The 20,000-nt window shown below is 35.5% G+C and overlaps 1 protein-coding gene and 1 long non-coding RNA gene across 3 annotated transcripts in view; one reads left to right on the top strand and one right to left on the bottom strand.

Moving 5' to 3' along the window:
• Positions 1 to 17,870, bottom strand: part of LOC136830763 (uncharacterized) — an 870,103-nt gene extending 852,233 nt beyond the window's left edge. The window contains exons 1-2 of the long non-coding RNA XR_010850738.1: positions 17,770 to 17,870; positions 13,921 to 14,035 (exon numbers count right to left, since the gene is read on the bottom strand). This is a non-coding gene — a long non-coding RNA (uncharacterized lncRNA). The remainder of the gene's footprint in view (positions 1 to 13,920; positions 14,036 to 17,769) is intronic.
• The window catches only part of LOC136830761 (uncharacterized), a 122,398-nt gene that overhangs the window by 71,298 nt on the left and 31,100 nt on the right, over positions 1 to 20,000 (top strand). The gene's annotated exons all lie outside the window — the stretch shown is intronic.

Below are 20,000 nucleotides of genomic sequence, written 5' to 3'. Positions count from 1 at the left end.
CTTAATTCCTTTAAGGCTGTGCTACAGAATCCCAAACCATCCCTTTTGATTTTTTTATTTATGTGAGAATAAACAGAGACAGAGTATGATTTCCATTTGAATGAGGCACGGAAAAAAAGGTGAAAAAATTGGCAGAGAGAGAGAGAGAGAGAGAGAGAGAGAGAGAATGAAAGTAGGGCAGTCCCACTCGTCATATTAACTGTCTAATAAGGACTATTTTTCCTAAAATATCTTCACCAATGTGAACTGATTAAATTCTCTTATGTAAATTCTCTCGTTAAGTCTACCAAAAATTCGTTTAATGTTCCTTCGGCCAATTTACCTCATACGAAAGTTTCGGTGTCCATCAAACAAGGATAAATGTCTTGTAATAAGGGTGAATTGAATTAAATTGAATATAGAATTTAGGCCAAAGGCCAAGCACTGGAACCAATGAGATTATTCAGCGCTGAAACGGAAGTTGACATTAAAAAGTTTTGAAAGTTGTAAACAGGAGGAAAACCTTGCATTTGCACTATGAACCAATTGTTAGAAGAGGGTGGAAAGCGAGATGGAAGGAAAGAGAATATGAAAGGAGGTACAGTAAAAGAAACGAAAGGAGTTGCAGCTAAGGGCCGAAGGCACGCTGCAAAGAACCTCAAGTAATGCCTACAGTGCACCGCACGAGGTACACTAACCCCCCACCCCCCAGGGGGTTGTATTAGGGGTGGACTACCTCAGTTCCCCTTCGGAACTGGAAGAATGATGAAACGCAGGGACGTTACTGTACTGAATAGAGAGTAGGGTTAAAAATTTTAAAAAGAACGATCTTACAAAACCAGGAAGAAGATTCGCCAAGCCACAGAAGACTTTCCCACGGCAAATGCATCCCGAAATATACCCAGGGAGACCGGAGAACAGAGAGGAAGCCCCGAAGAAGTAGAAGAGGAATAAACATATGGATGAAGCGATTTCCATAAAACGCTCTTTATTCGCTCTCAGCAAAATGTCCGGAGCAGACGTCGGCGGACGAGATGGATGGAACCGAGATACGAGACCGGATTTAATGGTCATATAAAGGAATATATCGCGCTATAAAATTCTGTCGTATGTTCGGGGATTAGATGTACTAATATCAACGGATGAGAGAGAGAGAGAGAGAGAGAGAGAGAGAGAGAGAGAGAGAGAGAGAGAGAGAGAGAGAGAGAGATGCTGGCCCACATAATCCCATGCTGGAGTTTTGTGGAGTACGCGAGTGGTACTGGCTTAATTAAATTTTCGTCCAATATAATTTTTGAATGTACTCGCGAGCTTGGCCTATTGAGAGAGAGAGAGAGAGAGAGAGAGAGAGAGAGAGAGAGAGAGAGAGAGAGAGAGAGAGAGAGAGAATGTGCTGGCACACATAATACCATGCTATGTTTTGTGGAATATTCGCGTGGTACTGGCTAATGAAATTTTCGTCCAAAATAGTTTGTGAATGTACTCGAGAGCTTGGCCTATTGAGAGAGAGAGAGAGAGAGAGAGAGAGAGAGAGAGAGAGAGAGAGAGAGAGAGAGAGAGAGAGAGAGCGAGTTGGGGTACTTTCCCCTTCATAGCTCTGCAGAGGATTTAAAAAGACTTTGCTTTTATGTGAACTCATCTGAATTTCTGTCCCTGTCAAAAGCACAAATTCAATTGGCTTTAATTCGCAAGGAGATCTGCATACACCGAGAAAATAAAACTAAAACCTTCCTATGCAACAACAACAACAACAACAACAACAACAATAATAATAATAATAATAATAATAATAATAATAATAATAATAATAATAATAATAATAATAATAATATCTGTTGATATGAATTTCCTGCAACTTTAGGCAACACAACCCCTTCAACATCCCTACAATGCATTCGTGAAATATACAGGTACAAATATTTACACCAGCTGTATAAACATAAATACATTAGAGAAATGTACCATGAAAGTGAGGGTTTTAAGAGTAATGTGAAAAGACACATATTTCCACGTGTCCAAACTTCTCACGCATTTTTCCTCACGCGCTTTAAAACACTATTTAGGCAATAAAGTCCTTTCTCCCTGTTTCTCTATAGCTCAACAGAATGTATCTGAAGTGCCCTTATGACTCCCAGTTTACTTGGCAGCATCACAGTTCTCGTCTCTCGCCATCACCTTGATAAATACTTTCGTATTTTCCCCAGTGCAATGCCACCATTTGTTTGAAGTGGAATCGTTGAGGGCGATGGTTTTTTATCTAAACTCCTGTCGGAGTTTACGTCTTTTCGCCTCTTCGAGTAATTTAGAATTCCCCTTTTATTATGGACATCTGTTTTGGATTACAAACCGATCTTCGTAATGGATATTAACCCCTGTTCCGGGTTAATTCTTCCTGTGTGAGGTTTAGTGTACTGTGTTTCCTACGAACAAGTAGCTATCAAACACCGATTTACCGTCTTTCACAAAAAGAGATTGATGTTGCTTGTGAAGCTTCGTTTATGTGTGTGTGTGTGTGTGTGTGTGTGTGTGTGTGTGTGTGTAATATGGACAATATGGCCAGCAGAAACATCAGCATTTCCAGTAATAAATTTATTCATTTCCATTGCCAACGTTTCAAGAACATAAATATCATCTTCTGGGCTAAAAACTGAGAAAATAAAAATCCATACATCAGGAGTCAGCCTAAATGGAGAACAATAACAATTCATTCTTTAAAAAAACTGAGTACACCAAAGAGCTTAAAATTTTGCAAAAAAATAAAATGGCAAATAATGAAACACGAAATTAACAATAAAAAACAAAACTATTAAGACTATTGACAGTAACTTTCATGAGAAAAAAAATGAATAGCTATATGTATCCATACGTCAAATTTAATTGTTTTCAAGGTCAAAGACACCCTACCGGAACTGATGCGGCTTCAACTTGTTCCCAAATGTAATTTGGGAACTTATGTGGGTGATTCCTGTTGGTTGTTGAAGGTTCGCATCGATTGCCATCTGGCGTGTCAGTCACTGGGCAGGATTAGTTTTATACAGGAAGCAATTCTCTGCGCATAAAGTAAAATGCAAACATAATATTCTGTATAGTGATTTCAAAATCCTATCTCAAGCAATAGATAACCCGTCATTATCCATTGTCGAGTCCCTCTTCATTAAACAGTTATCACCAACCCTCAACAACCATTCAGCTGCTGTACCATTGAACAAAGCCTAATAGACCACTCGCCCATTCTACATTTCTCGCCTCCCTCTGTTTGCTTTCCAGGGTATCAAAAAATAATTTATTGAGTCTTTTACGTAGCTTCTGTGCCGGTGAGTTCTCGTCTACTTGTTTTTGCATTTTACTTTTTTGTAAATACATAAAGAAATGTTTTGCTTGTTAGGATTAATGTTAAAGACTTTTTTCTGTCCTTGCGGATAATGTAATTTTCTCAGAAGTTCTCTTGCGGGTTTTTCTAGTTGCTATTCAATTTTTTTTTTCTCATGAAATTTGGTATCAACATGCTTAATAGCTTTGTTTTTAATGTTAATTTCATGTTTCTTTAATTGCAATTTTGCATTCATATCAAACCTCAAGCTCATTGATGTACTCATTATCATTTTTTAAAAGAATGATTTGTTATTGTGCTCCATTTTAGTCTGACTCCTGATGTATGACTCTTCATTTTCTGTTTTTAGCCCTGAAGATGGGATATTTTATAAAGCAACCATGAACTGAATTGAAACAAAGCATTAGCAAAAGTCACCCAAATGCCTTCCATGCTATTATACACAGATGAGCTAACTATGGATACTACAGTATCTGTTAACAAAAATGATCTTGTACTGTCCAAGGGCAGTTTGACAGGAATAACAACAATGATTAGTCTGTAACTAAATTTGGAAATAAGTAACTGGCAAATGTTCATTTTTAATCAATAAAATGCTATATTTTAAAATATTCTTTTTTTTAATACACACCAATGAAATAAATGTCCTCTTACGTAAATTATCTGAAGGCAGAAGTAAAGCAGTGGGTGGCTACTGCACATGTGCAGTTAGATCATCATTTCTTACATATCAACTCTATTTATTCTCTGTAAAGTTAAACAAGAGAGAGGGGCAAGGAGGGTAAATGTTATTTTAGATGCTACCAACTGACTCACTGCAACCTCCATTCGCTTGAAATTATATATAACAGACAACAATAATGTTCGTCATCTCCACGCTAATAAAAAGTGCTATATTCACTGATCCGAAACTTGGGAAAGTCAGTCTTTCCATATCTGATCCACAAAAGACTTTTTCTCAAGTTGCATTTTACTGTTCTTGTTCCCTTATAATATGTTAACAATTTCACCTTATAGTATGTTAACCATGATTTATCTGTGGCAAGTTAGTCTTATGCTGACACATGAACAAAAATGTACGTGAATACAATTTTTCATTACTATGTGAGTCAAAATTTGGGTTGGAATTCAAGCCCACTTCATGTCCTTTAACTTTTCCCTGGACGTTTTCAATGGCTGTAACAATGTCTTTATACTTTTAAATGCCTTTAACTTTTCCCCTAGATGTTATCAATGGGTATAACAATGTCTTTATATTGGTTAAATGCCTTTAACTTTTCCCCTAGATGTTATCAATGGGTATACCAATGTCAATACTGGTTATAACTAGATGTTTCAAATAACAATGCCTTTATTTAATGCCTTTTTTTCCCCTAGATGTTATCAATGGGTATTAAAACATATTAGTCTTTTTATGATGTTACCAATGGTATAACAAAATGCTTTATACTGGTTAAAATTTTCTTTTTCAAAGATGTTATTAATGGGTATAACAAATTCTTTATACTGTTTAAATGCCTTTAACTTTTCCCCTAGATGTTATCAATGGGTATAACAATGTCTTTATACTGGTTAAATGCCTTTAAATTTTCCCCTAGATGTTATCAATGGGTATAACAATGTCTTTATACTGGTTAAATGCCTTTAACTTTTCCCCTAGATGTTATCAATGGGTATTAAACTGTCTTTATAATGGTTATTAAATGCCTTTAAGATGTTTTTCCATTCTTTATAGTTTAAATGCCTTTAACTTTTTAGATGTTCAATGGGTATAACAATGTCTTTATTCTGGTTAAATGCCTTTAACTTTTCCCCTAGATGTTATCAATGGGTATAACAATGTCTTTATACTCGTTAAATGCCTTTAACTTTTCCCTAGATGTTATCAATGGGTATAACAAATTCTTTATACTGGTTAAATGCCTTTAACTTTTCAACTAGTTGTTATCAATGGGCATAACAAATTCTTTATACTGTTTAAATGCCTTTAACTTTTCAATTAGATGTTATCAATGGGCATAACAAATTCTTAATACTGGTTAAATGCCTTTAACTTTTCAACTACATGTTATCAATGGGCATAACAAATTCTTTATTCTGTTTAAATCCCTTTAACTTTTCAATTACATGTTATCAATGGGCATAACAAATTCTTTATACTGTTTAAATGCCTCTAACTTCTCCCCTTAGATGTTATCAATGGGCATAACGCATTCTTTATATTGGTAAACTTGATATCACTTTATATGCTATTTCTTTGAAAACTTCAATCACTATATCTTAATTATAAAAGACACGCAGGCCAATAGAAAACTTAAGGTGCCAAAGCTGTCGAAACAACAACACCAAGTGTAACTGGTGATCACTCATCTTTAACAGAACCACCATTTTAAAACATCTCTCTCTGCCTATTTAAAGTTGACTCATAAACAATCTTATCTCTTTAAAAAACCAAATACATATTCATTCAAATACGTTTGTTCATGTAGACATTATTATAAATGAGAAACGAAACTTTTAAAAGATAATATGAAAGAATTGTTTTCTTTTTTCAAACCTTAATCAAGCGAGTAATCCCAGACGATGGCAAATATGACCCATACTGCTTTAAGACCTAAATTTAGAGCGGAGACAAAGCCTCAGAATACACAAAGGCTAGGGAAGAGAGAGAGAGAGAGAGAGAGAGAGAGAGAGAGAGAGAGAGAGAGAGAGAGAGAGAGGGGGGGGGTGGTCCTAGGTCCGTGTTATATTCAAGACTACACATATCCCTGTCTCCTACTAGTAAATCTTTTTTAGATAATAATGTATATTGATCTTTTCTAACACACAGGAAAGACAGAGGAAAGATAAATAATAAGTTTCCTAAAGAAATACAAACAAAACTTTAATTCTCAAGGAAAAATACTCTCCTACTAAAACTGATATAAAACCACTGTTTTTTTCCATACAGCAAGTATGAATGAAACGAAAGATGCATAAGTTTTGGAATAATTTAACATCCCATACAAAAAATGAATCGCCCATTGCCAACACACAAATATTCAAGTACTATGGTTAAGTATGTACTTAGTTAAATTTGATGGTACTCGGCTTTCCGTTAGTGATAATTTAATTTCAATAACTGGAACTGTAACTAAAAAAAGTTTCGATCAGAACACTGATACTAAAATTTTGTTTATCATTTTTCCTAATAACAGGGCATGTGATAGTACCTGCCTTTAGGTGTCTTTGTAATTTAAAACTATAAATATAACAGAAAAGTTGCCTAATGAATTATAAAGGACGAAATATTAAAACATTCAAGATCGATATGTCACTAAGAAACAATTAAAAATGTATGTCTGTATCTTTATACCACAGACTATTTCTCCTATTTAAGTATATTATATTATCATAACAATACATACAAAACTTCATAAGTTCAAACGAAGATGCAATGCATTACTACCCTAATGCTATAGTCCTTGCATTTTAATACATTTTTATATATTTATTCATTTATAATTTTTTTTTTCTTTTTAACAAGTGAGATCTCTTCTTTCCGTATTTCCCTTTACCTTCTCTTACTTCCTAATGAACACCATATTCTTTGGAAGCTTGAATTTCAAGTCAGTGGCCCCTGTGGTCTTGTTCCTTACGAACACTAGGGTTTATTCTTCATAATAATAATAATAGTGGAGAAACAAATCCACAGTTATGTATGGGTACACAAATTTAAGAATAAATCTCTACAGAGAGCTTTCGAGAATCTGTTTAATTCCCCGTTTCAATCAGATTGAAAAGGGGAATTTCCCGTTTCAATCAGACTGAAAAGGGGAATTGAACAGGTTCCCAGAAGCTCTCTGTAAATACTTATTCTTAAATATACGTGCCCGTACATAACTGGTTCTGTTTCTCCATTTCAAGACTCATCCTACCATGAGTAATAATAATAATAATAATAATAATAATAATAATAATAATAATAATAATAATAATAATAATGATACAATCACATACATACAAGTACATAGGAACATAAAGTCATAGGAGAAAGTTACTGGCCAATTCACGCACACCACTGACCCGGAAGCGAACTCGTACGGAAGTGTAATTACGTCGCGAAATCAAGTGGTGACAAACACGATCGAACTTGTTGGCGGAGTGTTGCCTGCGAGATCTTCAGTGTTAGCTGAGAAGTTGGTGGGTGCTTGATGCTACTCAACTTGTGATAGGCCCTCGTGATACTAATGCTACGGAAATCAGTCTGGTATTATTCTGTATAGACACAAACATACATACACACACACGTATATATATATATCGTATATACAGTATATATCATATATACACATATATATACATACATATAATACATATACAGTATATATACATACATATGTGAAAAAAAATAAATAAAAACTTATTAAAATGCAAGAATAGCATTAGGGTAGTGATGCATTGCATCTTGGCTTGAACTCTTGAAGTTTTTTATGAATATGATAATCTAATATTTACACACACACACACACACACACACACACACACATATATATATATATATATATATATATATATATATATATATATATATATATATATATATATATATATACATACATACAGTATATATATATATGTGTGTTTAATATGATGTCTTCAGAAAGAGACAAGATTTAGCATCACGTAATTTACTGCAACAGGGTTACTCTAGAGAAATTACATATTCATTCTTGCTGAAACATAAATATACCCTCTGGGCAGGTGGCTTCTCAGCAGTACAGCAAACGCTTTACTCATACCGAATCGTTAACTTTTACTTTGTTTGCCCTCTATTCCTGGATATTACTCTCCTTTCTTTCCAGCACGTCTTTCACTCATCTATACAGTACTTTCTAGTCTTCCCCTCCTCTTTCCTCCTGCCACTTCTGATATATATACTCTTTTCGCTGACCTATCGTCCTTCCTTTCCTGACATGACCAAACCATCTCGAAACACACTGATCCATCTTATGACACATACTATACAAAGTTTTTTTCCCAGCAGATTCAAAATTTTTTATTTCAGAAGCATTCAACATTACATTCATGTCCTCAAAGGAGGATTGGCTTACCAAACACTTTACACATTCCCACCTTGGCCACTGTGGACAAACAACATCACTTCCCGATCTTTTTCATACCTTGAGACATCTCTCTTTCTTAACCGATTTTGTGACTTGCCTCTTTTCTCAGGCTCCAATTGTGTGTTATAATTACTCCCAAATATTTAAAATAGTCAACTGCTTCCATCCTCACTCCACCCATACTTTCATTCACTACAGTATTCCATCTTCCTGGATTCCAGCTACCCTCAAAACCACTATTGCTCACATTTCCCCTTAAAATTTTTCTTCTTGCCAACACTTTCAACTCTTTTAGTTTATAAGTTTTTATTTTTAACTATACCTAATCAGAACCATATCATCTGCAAGCATTAACAAATTCACACAATATTCAGGATTAATGTCCTTATTGCATAAATTACTCCACTCAAAAACCATGGCGACATTATATTCACCAAACGAGTAATTCTTCCGTCTACATATAATAACACGCTTTACTTATACTGCAATGAACTCCATTCACAACCAACAGCTTATTTCCTATATTTTACCTTAGAAGAGTCTCCACATTGTTTCTCTATTGATTTGACCAGAAAGCTTTGCTTTACACATCACTCATAATTGTTCCATAACACACGATCCTCTTTGTCTAAACCCAAACTGTTCTTCTGTCCTCATTTCCCAATCAAAATCATACCATACACCTTCCCTGGTATATGTTGCGCTTCTGTCATTATTAGTCGCCTCGTTCATATTTACTTTAACACTTAAAACATTCACTCTTCTCACCCACATCTTTGTAACCTTTCCCTACTCTAAAGATTCCTACAAACACTGGTCAGCCACTCAACCACAGTGTTCAATACCAAATCCAAATTTTATTCATATGAATACAATTAGTAAACATATACAAAAAATATAAGAATATAAGTATTGGTAAAATAGCAGATTCCTTGGGTTTACACAAATTATCTAAATCTTCCTTCAGTGGTATAAAATTTAAGATATAATAAGAGCTAACCATGCTGCAGCATTTCTCTTCTAACCCCATCAATCCCTGGTGTCTTTTCATTTGTCAACCTCTTACTAGCACTCGTTATGTTTTCAAGAGTCGCTTCCTAAAGCATTCCCAATTTTACACCAGCATTTTCCACTCTTGCATCATTCAGCTCTTCTGTATTTTCCATATCACGCCAAGGACTGCATTCACTTCAGACAGCAGTTCTCATTTTGCATATTTTATTAGACCCATTAAATCTGATTAACCTCTTTCTCTCCATTTATAAGGGTGTTTTATATTTTCTTGGTTGTTTAGTATCTTTGTAAAGGGAGTGATGCAAGAAGTCAAAGAAAGGAAATTAGTCGTGGGTGAAAAGGTTTGGAACAACAAAATGGGTGGGATGAGATCGATTCTAAGCACAGGAACTACATAAATTCTAACGGCATATGTACACCAAAGTCGATATCGATGGAAATATAGTAAATAAAGATGAACCTTGTACTAATGTAAATAAATATTTCCGTTAATATATATTTAATTTGTTTTATTACAACTCTCACGTTTCGTGAAATATGTCCTTTCTAAAAAAAACTGTTTTACTTTTGTTAATGTTATCACCATCGATGGACTGAATTAATATGGAATAAAAGATAATCAACTCGCAAAAACTAAAGCACAACAAATTACAGGAGTTAATTAAATACGAATCAAGGCAATTAAACTTTTAATAGTCTCCCTTTAATAGAACCAATACGGGACAGCATCCGTTTTCTGTGATTGGATCGACCTGAGAGAATACACGATAGCTTTTATCGCCATGACCAAAGCACAAAAATTCGATAACACATATTTGTCATAATGCAAATATATACCCTTCGAGGAAGTATTTATAACTTGATTGACAAAAAAAAAGTCGCTAAGACCATACAAATTGCAATTAAACTTTTAAAAGGAGCTGCCATGCGCAATATTCTTTAGTCATAGCTTCGATATACGAAAGCACATGCAACAGGGGTATAGTTAGGTGTGCTTTAAACGAATTGCGAGACAGGAAATAACTTTGAAAATGATACAGACCAGTCAGTAAGACAGTCTATAGACAAAGATACTAAAAGTTTACATGAAATGACGAAGAAAACCTTAAAAACACAATAGTTGAACAACATCAACTAGCCTAATTTTTTAAAAACTCCAGTTCAATTTCATTCTATGGATCAAATTGAAAAAACAAAAACAATATATATATATATATATATATATATATATATATATATATATATATATATATATATATATATATATATATATATATATATGGTAAACCTACCATGAGTTGCCATGGTATTAATCTGATTTTAAAAGACATATTCTCATAGCTTACGTAAAACAGTTTTTACCCAAGATAATGTATGTAACGTAAAATGCAAAGTTGCTGCTTTTAATAAACAAGACTTTTTTCAGTTGCAATCTTGAACAGTTCAATAGAAGGTATTTCCCCGTTATGTAAATATTGACAATTTCATTCCGTCATCCTCGGTTCTCATCATTGCTTCTACCAAATTCATGAATGGAAGCCAGATATGATATGCTGGCATTCCAAAATACCATATCTCCCATCCCCACCCCATACCCCATCACGAAACCACAACCCCCCCCAACTATCTTTTTCTCCCCCGGGCTGCATTGTATGAATTTCTCAGTTAATGGGCAAACAATAAATATCTTTATAGAACGGTATAACGGAACATCTCTTCACCGGAATACGATAGCTTAATACATTATGTAACTGGAACTGAAATGCGTCAGCAAATCGGATTTCAAGTTAAACGTAATAAAACGTAGCACTAAAAAGAAGGAATACAAAATAAAGAACAAATGGCCAATTAAATATTGCTCACAGATTACGGAGATGTAAGAAGATATATGTACAAGGTAAAAAGTTAGAAAATGTTCTAGGTAAACTTCCCTTAAGAAAGAAAAGGGTTCTTTTTGGTTTTACATTTTTGCCTAAACGACTTTTCAATCGCCAATGAAACCGGATTAGAGAATATTATATCGTACTGTAAGATTAAAGGATAGTATCTCACTTCAAAAACTAAACACCTTTTAGATAATATTCCAAAGTTCCATTCCATTTCTCGTTCGGTGCACATACAAAACACAGAATTATTAAACACAGTAAATTCCAAAGAAAAAGAAGAGAAATTTTATTTCCTAAACGCAAAACTTTCAATTTCAATTTACTTTCTCGATCAATCGTCAATACCCTATTCCCTCTTTTTCTCCACTTCCATTCCCACAACTCTCTCTCTCTCTCCTCTCTCTTTCCTCCCCCTCTCTCTCTCTCTCTCTCTCTCTCTCTCTCCCCTCTCTCTCTCTCTCTCTCTCTCTCTCTCTCCATCCTTCCTAACCTTTTCCGCCTCCTCTCTCTCTCTCTCTCTCTCTCTCTCTCTCTCTCTCTCTCTCTCCTTCTCCATCCTTCCTAACCTTTTCCTCCTCCTGTCTCTCTCTATCTCTCTCCATCCTTCTTATCTTCTCTCTCTCTCTCTCTCTCTCTCTCTCTCTCTCTCTCTCTCTCTCTCTCTCTCATCATCCTTCCTAACCTTCCCTTTTTTTTTTTCTCTCTCCCTGTCCCTCTCCATCCTTCATAGCCTTTCCTCTCTCTCTCTCTCTCTCTCTCTCTCTCTCTCTCTCTCTCTCTCTCTCTCTCTCTCTCTCTCTGCATCCTTCCTAACCTTTCCTCCGCCTGAGCGCAACTCCTTCCAGTTGGGCCAAATCAGCACCCTTAACACTTTAATGACATTGTAAATGGGATGGGAAGTTTGCAGCCAATTTGCGAACCGAAGTTTGGACCCGACACCTCGCCGCTTCCCCTGACATTTTCCTTTCCTCGCGAAGTTTGCCGTCGTCGAAGCCATCACGACGATTTCTCCACAGGCGGTGGTGATGTCCCGAGTACGTGTCGACTCTTGATGGAATAGATACACGGGATACACAAATGTGCCGGATGATTCCTTTCGTATGTATGTATGAGGAAGGTCTTATAAAATACACGTGCACATCAGAGGGACGGCGCACGTACAAAATTCGAGTATGTGTTTTCACGTTGGTCTAAGCAGTAAATCTGGTAAATGTTAAGCCTGTTGAGTGTTATTTGTATTAAACCCTTCTGAAATCACCTCTATTAAAAAGATACAACGTAAGGAATTTATAAAAGTATATGTATATATATATATATATATATATATATATATATATATATATATATATATATATATATATATATATATACATACATACATAGTAAAGTAATAATAATAATTGAGAATCCTAATACCTAAATAAAATAAGCATCACAATAAATCACTGAAAGAAGTGGCGTTTATGTGTACCACGAATTCAGGGAAATTACAACTCATTATTGACCACAGCCACAATGCAAATATTAAGGTACTGCAAAAGGTTTGAAATTACTTTGTATGTAGCCACAGTCCAATATAATTAAATGGGGAACTCGCAGTGGCCCAGCATCTAAAAACACGCCCCATGTAGCTAAATCAGTAGGACGAAACATAATCAAAAGTAGCTTTTAAGATTAATAAACCAAATGAATCTAACACAAGCAGCATTCTCACACTCGATTAGACCCCCGGTTTATTTGCTCAGCAACAACAAAGCAGTGCTCAAAGCCTTTCTAAAATTGCTGAGGATAAACTACCATATAACATCTTAAACTAACGAAGAGGAAACAACTGACATCTGGCATTAGCAGCTAAAATCTTAGCTAATGAAAAGTCAGCAACTAACTTTAGCAACTAAAATTTAAAATTAATGATATAAAAGTCAGCAACTAACAGCTGACATTAGCAGCTAAAATCTTAACTAATGAAAAGTCAGCAACTAACTTTAGCAACTAAAATTTAAAATTCAACTAATATAAAACTTCAACAGCTAACATTAGCAGCTAAAATCTTAGCTAATGAAAAGTCAGCAACTAACTTTAGCAACTAAAATTTAAAATTCAACTAATATAAAACTTCAGCAGCTAACATTAGCAGCTAAAATCTTAACTAATGAAAATTCAACAGATGACATTAGCAGCTGAAATCCAACTCGAATCCATGAAAGGCCCAGTGAAAACAATTTCAAGAAAATAAGAGACAATATACAAACACAAGAATTTTAATCTAGTCTAGATCCTTTGTTGATGACAGCACCCAAAATTAATATTACTGTTATTACTCTTCATTTAAATGCTAATTTTATTTTTCAAGTATATCTACTACCAATAGTAACAATTCGATTTTTGTGATTACGGTGATCGGAACATTTGCAATGAAACAAGAGTAGTAATAGCAATGACAAATCAGTTTATCATTACACCAAAGTTAAGAATTGCTTAAGGTGTTTCTCAAAATTTTTTAAATCAATTAGATCGAAACTGGTGAATCCACATGAAACTAATAAGAGCAAACAGTGTCTATCCAACTCAACACCTTTATCAACAAGGAAATGTCAACACTCACCAAGACGACTTCGATTCGTCTGCAAGGTTAACTGTAGGGGTCATTCACAAGACTGTTGCCTCACTGGCTCCAGGCGGTGGGCCATCGTACATTTGAATGCCAAGACGAGCACAAACTGTAAATAACAAGAGCATCTGGTTAGGAACATTAAAACTGCGCAGAGGGTTTCTGTTATTAAAATGACTTTAATTTTCCGAGCAAAAGTCATAAATGAAGCAATTATACACACACACACACACACACACACACATATATATATATATATATATATATATATATATATATATATATATATATATATATATATATATATATATATATATATATATAGTATAAAAAGTCCTGAGCCTCTGAGGCTCATAGGACAGGCGCTGATCTCCTGTTTCTTTGGCCGACAGCCACTGGGGGACAGGTCCCAATGCCTAAGACACATGGCCATTGTGTCGCTTACATACCTATTAATTTCTCATAGAAGTTTTTATGGGCTGCTACAGGAGCAAGAGCTCGTGATGTCATTAGGCCAGTGTAATCTAAAACTACAACCATCCTACAAAGCACAGAAGTCGGCCACATCCACATAGTACGCCCTCATTCTACTGGAGACACAGCCTTTTAGGCCTATCTCCCAAACTAAGATAAGGAACGTGACCAACGAATGCTGTGCTAAGGGAGCACCTTCCCAGTTAAGACACAACGGCCTAGGTTAGGTCAAGTTAGGTTTCATTCCTACATTTCACAACAGTTTACAGCAATCTAGGCCAAATAAGGTTAACCCTTTCCCCCATGCCCTACAGAGATGTCCTGGAATCCTACATCAGGTTAGATTAGGTTATGGTACGATGCACCTTTGTTTTTCACTCTACAGTTTATGCACATTGTTTAGGGTCAGATTAGGTTAGGGGTTCTTTCAATCCCTGCCCCCTTAACAAACTAAACCGAAACCATACCCTCCACCGTGGTGGTTTACCAGGTAATTATTAATTTGTTCACAAAAATCTAGGGCAATGGCGCGTAGGGGTTCAGGTTCTTTAGGCTACAATCCAACCTGTTGTTCAGGAACATTCCAAACCACTGAGGTCCCTCCCCGAAATGTTAAATCTCTATCCCATCTAAACTCCAACTAACCATTTGATGCTAATCTTAAAGCCCACATTTCGTATTTTCTTAAATCCTTTCATAACACTCAAAGTTATCCTGCAAACAAAAGCTAACCAATAAACAAGTCAAATCCAAAACTTACGCTCCTTTACAGAGGTAGTGATGACAGGGGTGTTTATAGCACTAAGACAACACAGCACACACCAGTTCCTCTTAACTTATAAGTATAAGCATCCCTAACATTACCATAAGAATGTTGTAAAACGCTAAGGTTTCATAAGGAATGACCGCTGACGATGGGTCGTGTGACGGTGAACTTCAATGGTAGGATGAATAATAATTATTATTATTATTATTATTCTGCAGATGAAACCCATTCATAAGGAACACGCCCACAGGGGGCCATTGACTTGAAATTCAAGCTTCCAAAGAATATGGTGTTCGTTAGGAAGAAGCAAGAGGAAGTGAAGGGAAATACAGAGAGAACAGATTTAGGGCGGGTTCCTTGTTGAATAAACTTACGGAAGATGGCTAACAGGACATCTTTAGAAGATCGTTTACACCATAATCCCTGTTGTTAAGAAAAGGGCATCACTACTAAAAAGCAATTTTGGTGGGGACGTGATGGTCCCAGCTTACTGTTCACATTCATACGGGAGAATATAATATCTAAATACCTTACAAATAGTCTCTGGAATTATAGACAGGATTATTTATTTATCTAGACCAACAGCCAAGTGCTGGGACCTATGAGGTCATTCAACGCTGAGAGGGAAATTGACAGTATGAGTTTGAAAAGTGTAACAGGAGGAAAACCTGGCCGTTGCACTATGAAACAATTGTTAGAAGGTGGAAAGTCTGATGGAAGAAAGAATATGAAAGGAGGTACGGAAAAAGGAATAAAAGAGGTTGCAGCTAGAGGCCGAAGGGACGCTGCAAAGAACCTTAAGTAATGCCAACGGTGCACCACGTGAGGTGTACTGACGGCACTACGCCCCTATGGAGCAAATAGTTCCTGGGTTACCGAAAATAATCAAATTGCCATCTTAGAAAGTTATCATTGCAGCGTGAGTAAAGGCATGCCACAAAATCGGAGTATTATAAACTGACTGTCTCACCAATGTGACCTGGTAACCAGTGACCTAAGTGGTTGCGCTAACCAGTCCATTTCAGTTCACTTCAGACTGGCAATTGAGTTTTACTCTCAAAGGACGAATAACTAAAACAAAAATTGTTTCATCGAATACATTATTGGGATCTTTCCTAGATAGTGACCCCAAGCAAAGTTCGGGGGTAGTTATCTAGGACTAATATTTCTTGAAGGCCATTATCTTTATGATATTTTCAGTCTCCCCAACGGGCTTGTACTAAACACGCCGCAAAGGTGGATACATACCGGGTTAAAACCCTTGGGGTCACTATCTAGGAAAGATCCCATTACTGTTATTTCCCGTATTCATATCTGCAAATGCAATGCGTGCATATATATATATATATATATATATATATATATATATATATATATATATATATATATATATATATATATATATATATATATATATATATATAAATATATATATATATATATATATATATATATATATATATATATATATATATATATATATATATATATATACTTAAATTATTAAAGGAAAAAAACCTAAATTTAGACCCCAACTGAATCGAGCGAAACTAAAAGAATTACAGAAACGAATTCCATCCCTCCACTAAAAGCTCCCGAATTCTCCTGGAAACAACAATTTTCGAGTAATCTTCGCCACCGAAACCATTTCATTGCATTTGCATCTGTCCATCAAAGCTGGAAAAGAGGCAGGATTTCATAACGGACGGAAAAATTAAGATTGCTCTGAGAAACTTCAAGTTTGTTTTCCCCTCTCTCTCTCGCAACTGACTGGAAAAATGAACGCACTGATGGGGCAAACTGTAAGTGACAGTGAAGAGTTGAAAGCTTTATACGCAAGGAGGTATACAGTTGGTGTTTGCAGTTAGGAATTTACATACCTCCACACATTTATGCACGCTTGAATTGTTCTGAATATTCAACTATTTTACGTAAACCTTTTCGTATGTGTAACTATGCCTGCCACAGTATTGCGACAGGAGAGCTATTATTGTAAATACTGTCTTGTTATACTTAAATATAGTCTTGTTATACTTATGAAACTTTTTTTGAAGTAAGCATGATATTTTCATAGACTAAGATAAGCATAAGAAATATGCTGCTCCCTCCTCCATTTTTTCATTGCTATTTAGGTTTCAGAGATCAAAACATATGGACTGCGCTGGACAATTTCATGACGCCCTTTAGATAATAATAATAATAATAATAATAATAATAATAATAATAATAATAATAATAATAATAATAATGAACATCAATATACCGTACATGGGTTTTCCCTCCAGCTGGCTTTTAAAAATGTCTCACTGCGATAAAGGACAATAAAAACAATAATAACAATTTTGATGGTGATGATGACATAACGCCAGAGAAACAATATTAACATTAGGGGTCAATGGAACCTGACAATCTCGATCCATTTTTATTTTAACGTTATTTTTCTTAATGTATGGGTACCCTCGTAATAATAAGAACAATTACTTGTAGTCACACCACTATAATGGGCATACATCACAAACCATCAACTTTAAAGCGTTGCCGCGGTAAACAAAAATAATGTTGATCATAAAGAACAGCTACTACAATCGACATACTTTACATACCACGTTTCTCACCGATCAACTCTGAAGAAGCATTATCGCGTCAAACGTGTTCACCACAATACAAGAAAAGCTGAAATGACACAAAAGCCTTAAAGTTACACACTTACTGTACACTTCGCTTCTGTGAATGGGAGGGAGTTCCATCGATCGAGGACTCCACAGCTGGTCAGTACCGGGTAAGTGGCTCACGAGCAGTTATCAAGTTAAGTTGAGGTTCATCCAGAACAAGACGATTTCGTGTCTCTCGTCTATTATTATTATTATTATTATTATTATTATTATTATTCTTATTATTATATTATTATTATTATTATTATTATTATTATTATTATTGGAGAAACAAATCCACAGTTATGTATATGTACATATATTTAAAGATTAATATATATCTTTGAATATATGTACATATACATAACTGTGGATTTGCTTCTCCATTTTAAGACTCATGCTATTATTATTATTATTATTTAGGAGATGGTATTTCAGAGATGTGTGCTTCAGTGTGTAATATAGTTCAGCGTGTTAGAATCACTTTAATTTTTCCCATTACAGATCTGGACTGTACTTTAGAGTATAAAGTAGTTCAGCTTCATTGAATCGTTCAATTTTCGACTACAGAGCTGAAGGCGAAAATTCGGTCCCATGTATATACCCTTTGTTCAATTCCATTATTATTAAAATATTCTCTTGTGCAAGTGTCTGACGGCTAAAATGGTCCGTGTGTCCATTTTAGCCTTGTGCCGTATGTCATTTGGTCATCTGACCTTCACAAACATGTCCGTTAGCCAAATATGGTTAAACCACAGTGCCCTCTAGAAAAATGTTACTTCGTGATTGTCATTAGGACTCGTGTACTTGAATAAAATGTCCGATGGCCAGGAGTCATTTGGGTAGATATCCCTCACTGAAATGTCCGTTGTCATGTACTTCTTTAGCCATAAGTCCATTGCCGAAATGTCTGATAGTAACTATGTGGTCACAGGGCAATATGTTTTTTAGTGAAGTGTCCGAAAGGAAGTGTCACTAGGCCGACGACCGTTTATTGAAATGTCCGTTAGCAAGTGTCATTAGGCCAACAACCATTTAATGAAATGTCCGTTAGCAACAGTCATTAGGTCGACAACTTACTGAAAAGTCAATTAGCAAGCGTAATCAGGCCGATGGTCACAACAGCTTACTGAAATGTCCGTTGGCCTAGTGTCATTAGGCCCATGACCGTTTACTGAAATGTCCGTTAGCAGGTGTCATTCAGTCGACAACCGTTAACTGAAATATCCTTTCTTTTGAAGTTTGAATTACAGTATAAGTCAGTGGCCCCTTTGACTCTTTGAGCTCATCTTCTGACTATGCATCATGAGACCGTAGAACATTTAATGGGGAAAAATATCTGTTGGCCAACTGTCTTTAGGCCATATGTCTTGTACTGAAATGTCTACGGCTACATAACTTTCAATGAAATATCATTTGGCTAAGCCTCCATATTCATAGCAGGTGCTCTGTTCATGTGGACTGAAAATAGACACAAAAGTTACTAAAATCATAGAAGGTACAGCACGCTCTCATGGATCTCGTATGGTTACGATCTATCAAGTCTATTTTATGCTGATTAGAAGGATAGTGCGAGTAAATGACCGTCTTCATAATTAATCAGTTTGTCAGTTTAAGACTACAAATGTTAGGGTTTTCAAATGAAATGTACGGCGTTGTAAATATACTTATTATAAAAGAGGGTAGTGGTGCACACGTTGTTAAACCTTCAAAAGGACATATTATGTGCTGACTTGAATTTACACGTCAACCTTATACCTAACGATGACATTGGCATACTTACGTGTAATTAATATAGACACACACATTTATATACATATATATATACATACATATAAACATATACATAAGGCATCGTGCTTACTCCACACAAATGGGAAAAAAGCACGTTAAAAGAAGATGTGTGTATGTATTATGTATAATGAAGCCAAAACACATTTCCAAACAGGTTTTCAACGAGGACACGTCTCGCAAATGGGGTAATATAACCCCCTTCCCATCTCACTAAACCCCTTTAGCTTATTAATGAAGATAATAGCAAGAAAGTTAGTGTCTGAGGCCAAATTCCTGCATATCAGCTATGGAAACTGAGGAAGCGGTGCTATGAAATCCCTAATTTGTCGCCAGCGCCGTATGTGTACAGTGAGGGATGAAGCAGTAGTCTAATAAGCTGCCAGAATGGA

This window comes from Macrobrachium rosenbergii, chromosome 47 (assembly GCF_040412425.1).
Source record: "Macrobrachium rosenbergii isolate ZJJX-2024 chromosome 47, ASM4041242v1, whole genome shotgun sequence".
In the NCBI taxonomy this organism is placed as follows: domain Eukaryota; kingdom Metazoa; phylum Arthropoda; class Malacostraca; order Decapoda; family Palaemonidae; genus Macrobrachium; species Macrobrachium rosenbergii.
The sequence above is the reverse complement of the archived record's forward strand: the minus strand, read 5'-3'. Positions and strand labels throughout refer to the sequence as shown.